Source organism: Mizuhopecten yessoensis, unplaced genomic scaffold, assembly GCF_002113885.1.
Source record: "Mizuhopecten yessoensis strain PY_sf001 unplaced genomic scaffold, ASM211388v2 scaffold10629, whole genome shotgun sequence".
Lineage (NCBI taxonomy): Eukaryota > Metazoa > Mollusca > Bivalvia > Pectinida > Pectinidae > Mizuhopecten > Mizuhopecten yessoensis.
Genome location: NW_018408642.1, coordinates 235,766 through 249,763, shown reverse-complemented (window position 1 = coordinate 249,763; position 13,998 = coordinate 235,766).

Genomic DNA, 13,998 nt, shown 5'->3' with positions numbered 1-13,998 from the left:
GGGGGGGGGGGGGGGGGGGGGGGGGGGGGGGGGGGGCAATCAAGTTTCCATCTGTGTCCCTTTGGAACTCTGAGTGCATTATCCGCAATAATTCCTGGTCTTCAATGGACGGTCCAATTTTTTCATCTCCACTTGGCCTTGGAAAACCGAATGATATGTGTCGGGATCGGTATCGAGTTCAAAGCCGTTAGGACATGCAGTAAATAACGAGGTCCTACCGTCCTGTAGTGTGTAGGTCTTGTTGACGTTTAGAACGTCGGGCCGATGAACATTCCCTAAACACAGTCGCTGGGCTTAAGGAGCATTCTGGGGCCCGATTCGATGATCCAGTACATGATGGAGGGAATATTTCCGGCTATCTCTTGGAGATGGTGATGGTGCACTGCTGATTCATACGTAGGGATCTCTTCGCGTACGTCTGGAATCTGATTACATTCTATTAAGGTTGGAAGCGACAATCTGATGGAATTGTCCAGCGCATCGATGGTGTAGCCAGAAGCTCTCCTGCCAGAGGCAGTGGTGTAACCAGCACATGATGAAAGACCATATTCAATCATGTCCCCATGTTCGTCAAAATGGTCGAAGAACCTAGGTCTAGCCAGGGAACGATTACTCTGGTCGTCTATGATTACGTAAGTCTGCAGTGACCTCTCAGGGTTACCTTTAGGGTATACATTGACTAGAACTATCTTTTCACATGTCTTTCCGTTGGTTCCCTTACCACAAACTTGGGTACACATAGAGGTGACTCCTGACTCTCGATCGCCCGTTACAGAGGCCTCGTTCTCGAACTCCACTTCGTGATGCGTTCCAGGGGACCGCCATGTTTTGTTGTCGATGTGGAGGGCGGTAGGGTTTTTCTTACTTTCACAAATATCACAAGTCACGTTTTCCTCACAGTCCTTCGCCAAGTGTTTAGTAGGGCCACAACATCTAAAGCAAGTCTGACATCACACCTTTGAAGGTAGTCTTCCAAACAGCAAAGAATTCAGCCTTGTCGTTGAATGTAGACAATCTTGACAATAACAGGTCCTTTTTCACCATAAGCTTTGTAAATGCAGAGCAGAAGTTGACTTGGTCTTGTTGTGGGCGAGCATCTGCAAGTTGAGTATCTGCCCGAGGGTTCAAAGCAAGTATGTGGAGAGGATGTGATGCACCTATGTTAAATTCGGAGTGGCAATTGGCTTGACCTTGTTGAGGGCGAGGATCTACAAGTTGAGTATCTGGTTCACGCTATACACACTATTACTACCATGGTACGACCTGTTCTCACGAAACAGGAGATAGCTAGGTGTGTCGAGGGATGGTCTGGCACTGGCTCCCAAATTTTGACGCGAAACATTACCCTGAGGGGGAATCGGACTGTGTGTAGATATAGAGTCTAACGGATCATACTCTCTGTGTCGTATTTCTCGCAGCGCCGCTTTAACCTTACAAGACCACACCCTCCGTTTATATATAGTTGGGGCCCCTTTATCCACAGATGCTCTACAGCAAATTTGGTCAAAATTCATCTATTGGTTGAGAAGAGGAAGGGGGACCACATCATTTTGTTTAAAATCCCTTTCTCTGTCGGGCAGAAGAAGGATTTTCATACTTGTATTGGGCCCTGTCCCTCTGGCCCAAGGTGGTCCATACCAACCGTGTATACAAAATTAGGTCCCATTGGCCCAAGGATACTCCAGACCGAATTGGGATGAAATCCCTTAATCTATACGGTAGAAGAAGGATTTTACAGGTTTACCTCTATTTTCCGTATTCAGCACTACCCCACTGACCCCAGGAGGGCCACACACAGCGTTTTTACAAAATTGAGTGCCCTTGGCATAAGGATGCTCCAGAACAAATTACGTCAGTCTACTGGTCCGTTCTAATGAAACGTTGACGGACGCACGCTGCGCCATGACACAAATTCACCGGTGCTTCGGACCAGGTGAGCTAATAATTAGTAATTGTTGGTAACAGAGTACATAAACTCAGGACAATAGTGCGGATTTAACAGGCTACCTGAATGACAGAGTACAAACCTAACGTTTCCTCCTACAGTACTGGTACTGGTTGGGACTTAGATCAAGGGATGCTGTGTTTGAAGTGGACAGTTGTATTAACATGTTTTTTTTATTTTTTTTTATTTATTTATTTACCTATCTATTTAGCTTTAACTTCTGCTTTGCATAGCGCTTTTGTATACCAATAACGGGCAGCATAGTTTTAGCCCTCTATTCTTATTACATTACAGCTCAATATGTTTTTACTTACTAGAACTTATCGTCTTATTTTAATTTACACTATATTTGTGTATATTATGTCAATTTTTACTCTTTTGCTATATTAGCATGAATGTACATTACACTTGTAGTGCTTTAATCCTCCTATGATATAGCAACACCTGCGTGAAATACAGGTGTTCACTATTATCTCATTACATCATCTTTAGTATAGTGCTTTAAAGTTAGTGCTTGTGATATCTAATTAAATGCTCCTATATTGTTGTATGTTTACTCGCTGATTATGGGCTAGCTTTCTGTCAGTGTATAGCTTGTTTGTTGTTTTCTGTTTGCTTTTTATCATGTTTGTCGCAAAAATAGCGCTACAGCGCTAATAATTCTCTGTTTAATATATACGACGTTAAATAAAGTTTCTTGTATCTTGTATCTTGTATGGTACATGTGTCAATAGAAATCACTACTCAATCTAGGAATAGACAGATTCTTAACTGTAAATCAAATACAGTGAAAAGGCATAAAAGCATTGAACTGGTAGTATGCAATTTGACGCGAATGTGTTGTTTTTTTATCATTAGATTTGAATCTACCCTCAATAGCCGTCTGCTTGCCTATATAACTATATGGCCTGACCACCATGATGACAAATTATCTTTTGAGTAATGGTCCTGAACCGAAAGCAATCATTCCAAATTGATCACCGGTTCATCATCAACATAACAAGAGGACTAAAGGGTCTAATCGCTCACCTGGATAATAAAGCAACCATGGAAAGTTATTCTTATTACGTTTAATACTCTAACAGTGTATCAAAATATTGGCTGTCTTACAGCAACATCGCTCCTTATTAATACCCATTCTTTCTCCCATGAATTGGGGTGGATTAACCTCAATTTTCCCTATCGGGCCATCTATAATACAACATTTAGTCTTCTTTGCCAAAGGATGCATTTAACATTTGGTTAAAATCCCTCCAAATAAACTCTATTTCCCCCCTATTTGGCAACGCACCTCTGCCAACACCCCCCTCCCCCCTAGGAAATTGAAAATTCTTAGGCCAATGATGTTCCAGACCAATTTTGTGAAAATCCTCTGAGCCATTTTGGACTAGCAGCATTTTAAAGGAAACAGTTGATGGACACAGGGAAGCCACACCCAACATTGATACAAAATAGAATCATTTTGCCCCAAGGATTTTCCAGACCAAATTGGAAGGAAATCCCTTAATCCCTTTGGTAGCAGAAGGATTTCAAAGATTTTACCGCTGTTTCCCCTATTTGGCCCCGCTCCTCTGCTCCCAAGGGTTCCAAACCCACCGTTTATACAAAATTGAATGACTTTGGCACAATGATGCTCTAGACTAAATTTGGATGAAATCCCTTAATCCATATGTTAGAGGAAGGATTTTAAAGGTTTGCCTCTATATCACTTATTGGGCCCTGCTCCTCTGCCCCCAGGGGGTCCATACCCACCGTTCATTCAACATTGAGTCCCTTTGGCCTAAGGATACCCTATACCAAATTGGGATGAAATCCCTTAGTCCATATGGTAGAAAAGGGATTTAAAGGTTAACCTCTATTTCCCACATTCGGCCCTATCCCTCTGCCCCTAGGAGGGGCACATCCATCATTTATACAAAATAAAGTTCCATTGGGCCAAGGATAGTCCAGAATGAATTAGGATAAAATCCCTTTATCCCAACAGTAAAAGAAGGATTATAAAGTTTTTACCTATATTTCCCATATCGGGCCCCGCTCCTCTGCCCCCAGGGATGCCACACCCACCGTTGATACAAAATTGAGTGTCCTTGGCCTAAGGATGCTCCAAACCAAATTAAGACAAAATCTACCTGGCCGTTCAAAGAAAACCACAAAAGTACGGATTAAACAGGCTGACTGACTGATTTGTACTTAGATCGCGGCTGCTGTGTTTGAACGTAATTTGTTTGGAGCGGACAGTTGTATTAACATGGAACCTGTGTCAATAGAAATCACTACCCAATCTAGGAATGGACAGATTCTTAACTACAAATCAAACACAGTGGAAGGCATAAAAGCATTGTACTGGCAGTATGCAAGTTGATGCGCATGTAGGTTTTTGTTATCATTAGATTTGAATCTACTTGTATAGCTCCTATGGTCTGACTACCATGATGACAAATTATCTTTTGAGTAATGGACTTGAACCGAAAGTAATCAACATAACAAGAGGCTCAGAGGGCCTTATCTCTCACCTAAATGATAAAGAAACCATGGAAAAGTATTCTGATTACGTATAATACTCCCAACTATTTCCAAATCCTGGCTCTGTCTCTCAGCAGCACCTGTTCCTCATTAGGTTCCTTTTTCTGCCCCCATGAATTGGGGTGGATTAACCTCAATTTCTCCTATCGGTCCCGCCCAACTGTTTCCTAAAAGCAGCCATTCATTTACACAAAATGTAGTCTTCTTTGCCCAAGGATGCTCTACGCAAAATTTGATTAAAGTCCCTGCAAAAAAAATAAACGAAAAGGATATTAAATATTTATTACAATGTTCCATTACTGGACCTTTCCCCTTTGCTCACAGGGAAATGCATTCTGTTTAAACAAATCGAGTTCAACTTGCACAATGATGTTATGGACCACATTTGACTAAAATACTGAGATTTAAACCTCAAATAAACTAAAGGAAAAGGATTTTAAATCTTTATTACTATGTCCTCCCTACTTGATCCATCCCCGTTACTCCCAGAGGAATGCACTCTGTTAAAACATATTAAGTCCCCCTTGCACAATGATGCTCTGGACCAAATTTGTTAAAATAACTTCAATCATACTTAAGGAGAAGGATTTGCAAGATTTAAACCTAAAATTTCCCTTCTGGGCTCCATCTCTCTGCACCCAGAGGGGCAACACCCTCCGCTTATACAAAGTTTAGCCTCCTTCGCCAAGGGATGTTCCAGGCCTACTTTAAATCCCTTCAATGGTACAGAAGAAGGATTTTGAAGATTTAAACCTCAAATTCCCCTATTGGGCCCCGTTAATCAGCACCCAGAGTGGCAACATCCTCAATTAGTACAAAATTTAGTCCAAAATTTGGATAAAATCCCAGCAATGGTACAGAAGGAGAAGGATTTTAAAAGTTATAACCTCAAATTCCAAACAAGTCCATGTTGAATAATGGGGTAAGGATGACATATTCACACTGTGTTTACTTGTAAATGTTTAATGGTATTGAAAACAGTCTTAGTCTTAGCTGATATCTCACATTTGTGAAATCATTTAAAAAAGGATCAACTATGTCATTAAGGTACGTTGGTGATGTATTATGCAATGTGTTATACATTAAGGTAAGTTCATTTTCCCCTCTATAATAAACTGTTCAGGACTAGTAGCGTTTTAAAGTTGACGGACGGACGGACGTCGGACGGACGGACGACGTCATAAGCTCACCATGGCCCTTCATTACATTTGAATAACATTCAAACATGTGCACGGGAGAATTATCGTAAGATGATTGAACGTCCAAAATCTCACGTGTAAAAACATTCTTTCAGCATGGTTTTCTCTTTAGCAATTATATGAGCAGTTATTAAAAGGATTTTTGTTTACCCATCGAATTACTGTGGATTCTCAAGTCTACAAAATTGAATCTACTTTAGGCAAAATAAAGAGAAACTTAAGTTAACCTACAAACATGTATTAACAAAGATCATAAATCTTGGGAGAACTATTGATGAAACAAATAATACACAGTTGCTCTGCTATGACGTTGCAATTTACAAACAAATTCTGCAGACAATTGCTCATAGACTATCATAACCGTAAGCAATAAGAAATACATCGTACTTGTAAAAGCACAAACACGGGGATCGTGGCAAAATATCAAATATCAACAAAGCAAGACATCAAATTTCAACATAGCAAGGCACCAAATGTCGAATGTCAATAAAGCAATATATCAAATGTTAACTTAGCAAGGCATTAAATGTCGAATGTCAACAAGGCAAGATATCGATAGTCAACAAAGAATTATATCAAATAACAACATAGAAAGGTTACAATGGACAACAAAACAAGATTAGAAATATCAACAGAGCAAGGCATCAAATGTCAACATAGCAAGACATCAAATGTCGAATGTCAGCATAGCAAGATATCAAAGGTCAACATATATATCAAATGGCAACATAACGAGGCATCAAATGTCAACAGAGCAAGGTATCAAATGTCAACATAGCTAGATAACTAATGACAACATAGCAAGGCATCAAATGTCAACAAAGCAAGATATCAAATGGCAACATGGCAAGGCATCAAATGTCAACAAAGCAAGATATCAAATGGCAACATATCAAGGCATCAAATGTCAACATAGCAAGATATCAAATGTCAACAAAGCAAGGCATCAAATGTCAACAGAGCAAGATATAAAATGTCAACAGAGCAATGCATGAAATGCCAACATAGCAAGGCATCAAAATGTCAAACTAGCAAGGCATCAAATGTCAAAATAGCAATATATCAAATTGCAACATAACAATGCATCAAATGCCAACATACAAATGTACCAATGCATTGAAATATCAACATAGCAAGGCATAAAATGTCAATATACCAAGATACCAAATTGCAACATAACAAGGCATCAAAATCTCAACATTACAAGGCATGAATATCAACATAACAAGGCATCAAATGTCAACATAACAAGGCATTAAATGTCAACATAGCAAGGCATCAAATGCCAACATAAGATATAAAATGGCAACAAAGCAAGGCATCAAATTCCAACATAACAATGCATCAAAATGTCAACATAGCAAGGCATCAAATGTCATCATAGCAATTTATAAAATGGCAACATAGCAAGGCATCAAATGTTGAATGTCAACATAGCAAGGCATAAAATGTCAACATAGCAAGATATTAAATGTCAACATAGCAAGGCATCAAATGTTGAATGTCAACATAGCAAGGCATAAAATGTCAACATAGCAAGATATTAAATGTCAACATAGCAAGGCATCAAATGTTGAATGTCAACATAGCAAGGCATAAAATGTCAACATAGCAAGATATTAAATGTCAACATAGCAAGGCATCAAATGTTGAATGTCAACATAGCAAGGCATAAAATGTCAACATAGCAAGATATTAAATGTCCACATAGCAAGGCATCAAATGTTGAATGTCAACATAGCAAGCCATAAAATGTCAACATAGCAAGATATTAAATGGCAACATAGCAAGGCATCAAATGTTGAATGTCAACATAGCAAGATATCAAATGGCAACATAGCAAGGCATCAAATGTTAACATAGCAAGGCATCAAATGGTGAATGTCAACATAGCAAGGCATAAAATGTCAACATAGCAAGATATTAAATGGCAACATAGCAAAGCATCAAATGTTGAATGTCAACATAGCAATATATCGAAGGTCAACAAAGAATTATATCAAATGGCAACATAGCAAGGCATCAAATGTCAACATAGCAAGATATCAAATGTCAACAAAGCAAGATATAAAATGGAAACATAACAAGGCATCAAAATTTCAATAAATTAAGGCATCAAATGTCAACATAGCAAGATATAAATTGCCAACATAGCAATGCATCAAAATGCCAACATAGCAAGATATCAAATGTCATCATAACAATGTGTCAAATGTCAACATAGCAAGGCATCAAATGTCAACATATCAATTAAGATATCAAATGTCAACAGAGCAATATATCAAATGTCAATATAGCTAGATATAGAATATAAATATAGCAAGGTAGCAAATTGCAAGATCATATTGATCAATAATCTACTGAAAATAAACTTAAAATATTTAAATCGTCATATAAATAAAGCAAAAATAAAGTGTGTTTTTTCAGTTGTAGACCTTTGTCTATATAGGCGGTGACAAATGATTGTTTTACTATCAGGAGACTAGAGAACAATGTAACGGTATTGAAGTAAGCTATATGACAATTCCACTTATGGTACCATTGATGAGATGTATATATATTCCAAAGTTCAATGTACTTTATATATAGAAAATATACCATTATAAAAATCCCTACATTGTATCTATTGAATGAGAAGATGGGTTCTCCGGGAAAAAGCAGCACACTACTTTGCAGTAAGCTTCATCAGAGAACCAGATAGTCTTTTGAGTCAAACCTGGTCATTCTCTGTGCCAGCAGTCTGCTGATTGCATTTTCACCTACCTGTTATTGATGTGGGGATAATTTTGGTAAAATAGTTTTCGCATTTATAAACTTTTTGTACATAATTCCTAAAATAGTGATATTTTCCATAGTCAAAAATAATTAAAACTTATTTTATCATTATGTACGTGCAAACACGTGAACAACATGAGAATAACAAATTGTAAACAAAAACGTAATTCGAACTCAAAATCGATAAAATCTGGGGCAGATTATTAACAAAGAAAAGATTCACACGGATACCACTGAAAAAGTGCAAGCAGATTAAGACCAGGTGGTCCGGAAGGATAAGCGGCTACTGTTTTATGGCTAACACCCGTCACGTACATTTTGATCAAATCTAAGTGACGTCACATTATCAAAGAGAGAACAAATGTAGTATTACAAAGACATAGATATTCATGTCACAGAAATAGCATATGCCCCGATGACATTACATTATGTTAACCATAAAACACGTCTATGGTCTTTATCGTTTAGCGGTGTGTCTGTCAGCAGTCGATGTCTGTTACAGAAATAAATATATTTGGAGCAAGTTCTTGAAAACCTTATCGATTGGGACATGTAGGTGCGGTGTCAGCAAAACACAGCTCATAAAGATGGCTGCTTGTAACTTAATTTATTAGTAATGCACATGAGCAGCATCAATACACATCAACAATGAGAGGTACCACTAAGGGGAGGCAACTCTTATTATTGAAATTGACTACAATGTATCATTAAATCGAAATCGTGACGCTTAGCGTACAGGTAAGAAGTCTTTCGTCCCTTTTTGTTGCGTTGAAAGTAAAAACTGGCATCAAGTTCAGGAGGGTATATATATACGACCAATGTGGTAAAAAATATTTCCTGTTATCTAGATCAAGACAGCACATAATCGAGAGATCTAAATTGATCACATAACTGACCAATTTTGCTAGGTATTACACACGTGTAATAAAACCTAGAGGTGCAATGTAGACGTTCAGCTGTTATCTAAATGTTGGAATGATTATCTACACGTAGCGAAAACTAAATGTTAAAACATTTTCTGGGAAGATGTATTTCAGGCTTGGTATAATCTTAGAGTTAAAGAAGAACTTGTTAGAAATATTCATGATGATGAGGAGTTGATACTTAAAACTCCATTATGGTTTAACAAAAACGTTGTTGATAATAACCAACCAATTTTCTACAAAAAATGGTTCGATGCAGGAATTAGTATAGTGAATGATTTAATAAAAGACAATAGAACTTTTTCCTTTTATAATTTTAATGAATTCTGTACTGTGTTTGGTACAATAACAAATTATTTACAGTATTATGGAGTAATCCAAAACATACTTGAGGCCTTTTACATCTCCAAGTAGAACATTGACGTTTCCGATTATTCCTCTTAATCTTGTGCTTATCATAAAGAAAAAAAGGGTCGCATGATTTCTACCGTTTACTCCTGAGAAATAATATTAATATAACTGGTCAGCAAAAATGGGGGAATATCTTTGACTATAATGAAGAGAAATGGATTTTGTTTTACAGTATTCCTTTTCGATCAACTCAAAATTCTTAACTCCGTTGGCTACAATTTAAGGTTAACCACTAAATTCTAACAACTAACTTTTATGCACATAAAATAGGCTTTTCAAACAATCCTAATTGTAATTTCTGTAATAGAGAAAGGGGGACAATAGTGCATATGTTATGGGAATGGGATGAGGTTCAGAATTTTCTGGCAAGTTTTGAAAGGTTGGTAACATTGTTATTTGGTTTGGTAAATTATACAGACATCTACAATCGCATTGATAATGAAGTTCTTCTTCTGATCAAATTCTATATCTACAGAACCAGTACTACACATGGTACTCTCTCTGTTATGGCTCTAGCTAATGTAATAAAAGATAACTCTCTATATATATATGGTTCAAAAATGTATTTCGTATGGTAAAAGTGATCCTCGTCTACAATTTTTTCTAAATGAATGGAAGAAACGGATGAAATAAGTTGATTTTGCCTAAAACCTGATATGATTTAGGCTGATATCTTAATTATTCAGTAACAATTCTGTTACTTAACTTTTATTAGTATCTAGCTCTGTTTTGACTTCCTTCCCTGACGTGCTTGTTCTGATATCTGTCATTATCTTTTCTTTACTACTTTCTCATTTCTGTTCTCTTATCAGCTTCTTTTTCCCCCTTTTATCCTTCCTTCTTCCTTTAAGCAATACAGTGTAATATTAAATGAAATAATACCTATCCATATGCAGTCTAACAAATAGGTTATTATATAATCTGAATGAATAACTGATCCATTATTATTGTCACTGTATTGAAAAAAACTCTTTTGAAAACAAAACAAAAAATATTAAAAAAAATAAAGGTGCTGTGATTGGTCAACACCGTGGGAAATTAACATATTCCTACACCGTAGTAAAAAATGGCTGACCAGATAAACATTGGCGACACGGTTTCAATTGACAACAGAGGAACAGGTACTGTAAAGGATATTGTTCCAAGAAGTTTTGCAACATTTTGTAGTGTAGAAGTTTCTGGAATTGATTTTAAAGTTGAATTTGAACGAGATCGTATTGAGACGGTCAGTGTTACACAGGCCAAGTCAGAACAGCAACCGGAGCAGACGACAAACTTGGATGCGGGGCATGGGGCTGACAATCCCAAAACAAATAGATTTGTTACTGCAAATGAAGATGAAGTGTGGAATTTTATCCTCAACCAATCTAACAAAAAAATACTCTGCGCAAAACATTCTACGATCTGCAACTTTTGTATCAATTTTTCAAGTTGCCTGAAGTCAATGAAAGTAGACAAATCCACGTTATCCCAGTAATTGAACTGTGTCCTTTCCTGTGTGATCCAATAAATGACACTGAAATCGACATGCTGTGGAATTCTGGCCAACTAGTTTCGAATACACCTGACAGCTTACTACAAACTTTGTGGTTTTATAATACCGTTCATTTTGGTCTCCGGGGCTCGGCAGAACATATAGGGACATGTGTTGGGGTGACGTAACTCTTGGAAATGATGGGTGGGGATGGACAAGAATTTCTGGAATTTACTGAACGCCAAACTAAAACAAGAACGGGAGAAAATCCTCATGATATTAGAACTTTGGGCAAATTTCGAAAACCCTGACAGGTGCCCTGTGACAATTTATAAACTTTACCGTGAAAAACGCCCGACTGGCTAGGTGCCCCATCTGATCCTGTTTACGCAGCAACTAAACACATATCATCGCCTAATAATCCAATTTGGTTCAAGAAACAGCCAGTAGGAGTCAATAAATTGTGCACCATGATGCAAAGAATGATCAAGTTGTCGGGAATCGAAACTGAAAAACATCTGTCAAATCACAGCGCTCGGAAATATCTTGTTCAAAAACTCAGTGACAGTAATGTTCCCCCTCCACCCACCCAAATTATGCAAATTTCAGGACACAAAAACATTTCATCAATACACAACTATAGCCATATCAACACAGACCAACACAAGCAAATTTCACGAATCCTGAGCTCTAGAAAAGCCGTTCTGTCATGATCACCTGCCAACATGTCAGGCCTATTTCCACGTGTTTCACAAAATCGTCAAGTTCTTCATCTTCGATGTCAGATTAGTGGCGGTTTTGAATCAATTATCAGTGGTCCGATTAGTGGAGGGAACATTAAAATTGATATTTACCAAGGTGGTCCATCAAAACCACCAAAAAAAAAACGTAGCCGAAAAACTGTCATTGAAAGTGACAGCGACTCTCAGTAGGCCTGCTGTGATTGCTTGAAACGGCATATGAGGCATGACGTCACAAAATTGTAAACTTTATAAAGTGATTTTCTTCTGATAAAATTTCATGTCTTGACTATTTAATGAATTGGAAATGTTTATTTTGCCATTGTTATTTCATTGCATTTAAAACTGTTCATAATTTAAATAAACAAATCTGGAACTACTTTTCATTGCGCGGAACGGCAATACTATGATCGGAGTACTTTGGTTTTGACCTATATAGAGTCAGCTGATAACCAATAGATGTGTTTGAATTCAATTCAATAGTTGTGCTTGAATTCATTTCATTCAATAAATCGATATGACACTCGCCTAAAGGCCCGTGTCATATCAAATTATTGACTCGTTTAATAAATTCAATATGACATGGACACTCATGTAAGATCCTCTATATCTTAACTCGGCCACAGGTGAAGACAAAAACAAGCTTGCCAGAAGAGGGACATAGTGTGTTCCCACTGTAAAGAGTACAGTCTGCTTGAAATACTTACTACCAAACTCTATGGAACGCCAAATTAACATATATTCAATCAATTGTACATATCTTCAAATAATTGAAAATAGGTACAATTAATTAAAGATAGGCAAAGATAGACCTACAATTATTTGTACCTATCTCCAATTGAATTGTACCTATCTTCAATTAATTGTACCTATCTTCCATTATTTAAATATATGTTAATTTGGCGTTCCATAAAATTCAACAAACACATATTCAACCCGGCAGGAACTTAATCCTTCTCACGATTTCATCGTCGGTGTATAGCTTACATTTGTCGGTATATAGCTTACATCGTCGGTATATAGCTTACATCGTCGGTGTATAGCTTACATTTGTCGGTATATAGCTTACGTTATATAGCTTACATCGTCGGTATATAGCTTACATCGTCGGTGTATAGCTTACATTTGTCGGTATATAGCTTACATCGTCGGTATATAGCTGACATTATATAGCTTACATTTGTCGGTATATAGCTTACATCGTCGGTATATAGCTTACATCGTCGGTATATAGCTTACATTTTTCGGTATATAGCTTACATCGTCGGTATATAGCTGACATTATATAGCTTACATTTGACGGTATATAGCTTACATCGTCGGTATATAGCTGACATTATATAGCTTACATTTGACGGTATATAGCTTACATCGTCGGTATATAGCTGACATTATATAGCTTACATTTGTCGGTATATAGCTTACACCGTCGGTATATAGCTTACGTTTGTCGGTTTATAGCTTACATCGTCGGTATATAGCTTACATCCTCGGTGTATAGCTTACATTTGTCGGTATATAGCTTACGTTATACAGCTTACATCGTCGGTATATAGCTTACATCGTCCGTATATAACTTACATTTGTCGGTATATAGCTTACATCGTCGGAATATAGCTTACATCGTCGGTATATAGCTTACATCCTCGGTGTATAGCTTACATTTGTCGGTATATAGCTTACATCCTCGGTATATAGCTTACATCGTCGGTGTATAGCTTACATTTGACGGTATATAGCTTACATCGTCGGTATATAGCTGACATTATATAGCTTACATTTGTCGGGATATAGCTTACATCGTCGGTATATAGCTTACATTTGTTGGTATATAGTTTACATCGTCGGTATATAGCTTACATTTGTCGGTTTATAGCTTACAGGTATATAGCTTACATTTTTCAGTATATAGCTTACATTTGTCGGTATATAGCTTACATCGTCGGTATATAGCTTACATTTGTCGGTTTATAGCTTACATCGTCGGTATATAGCTTACATTTGTCGG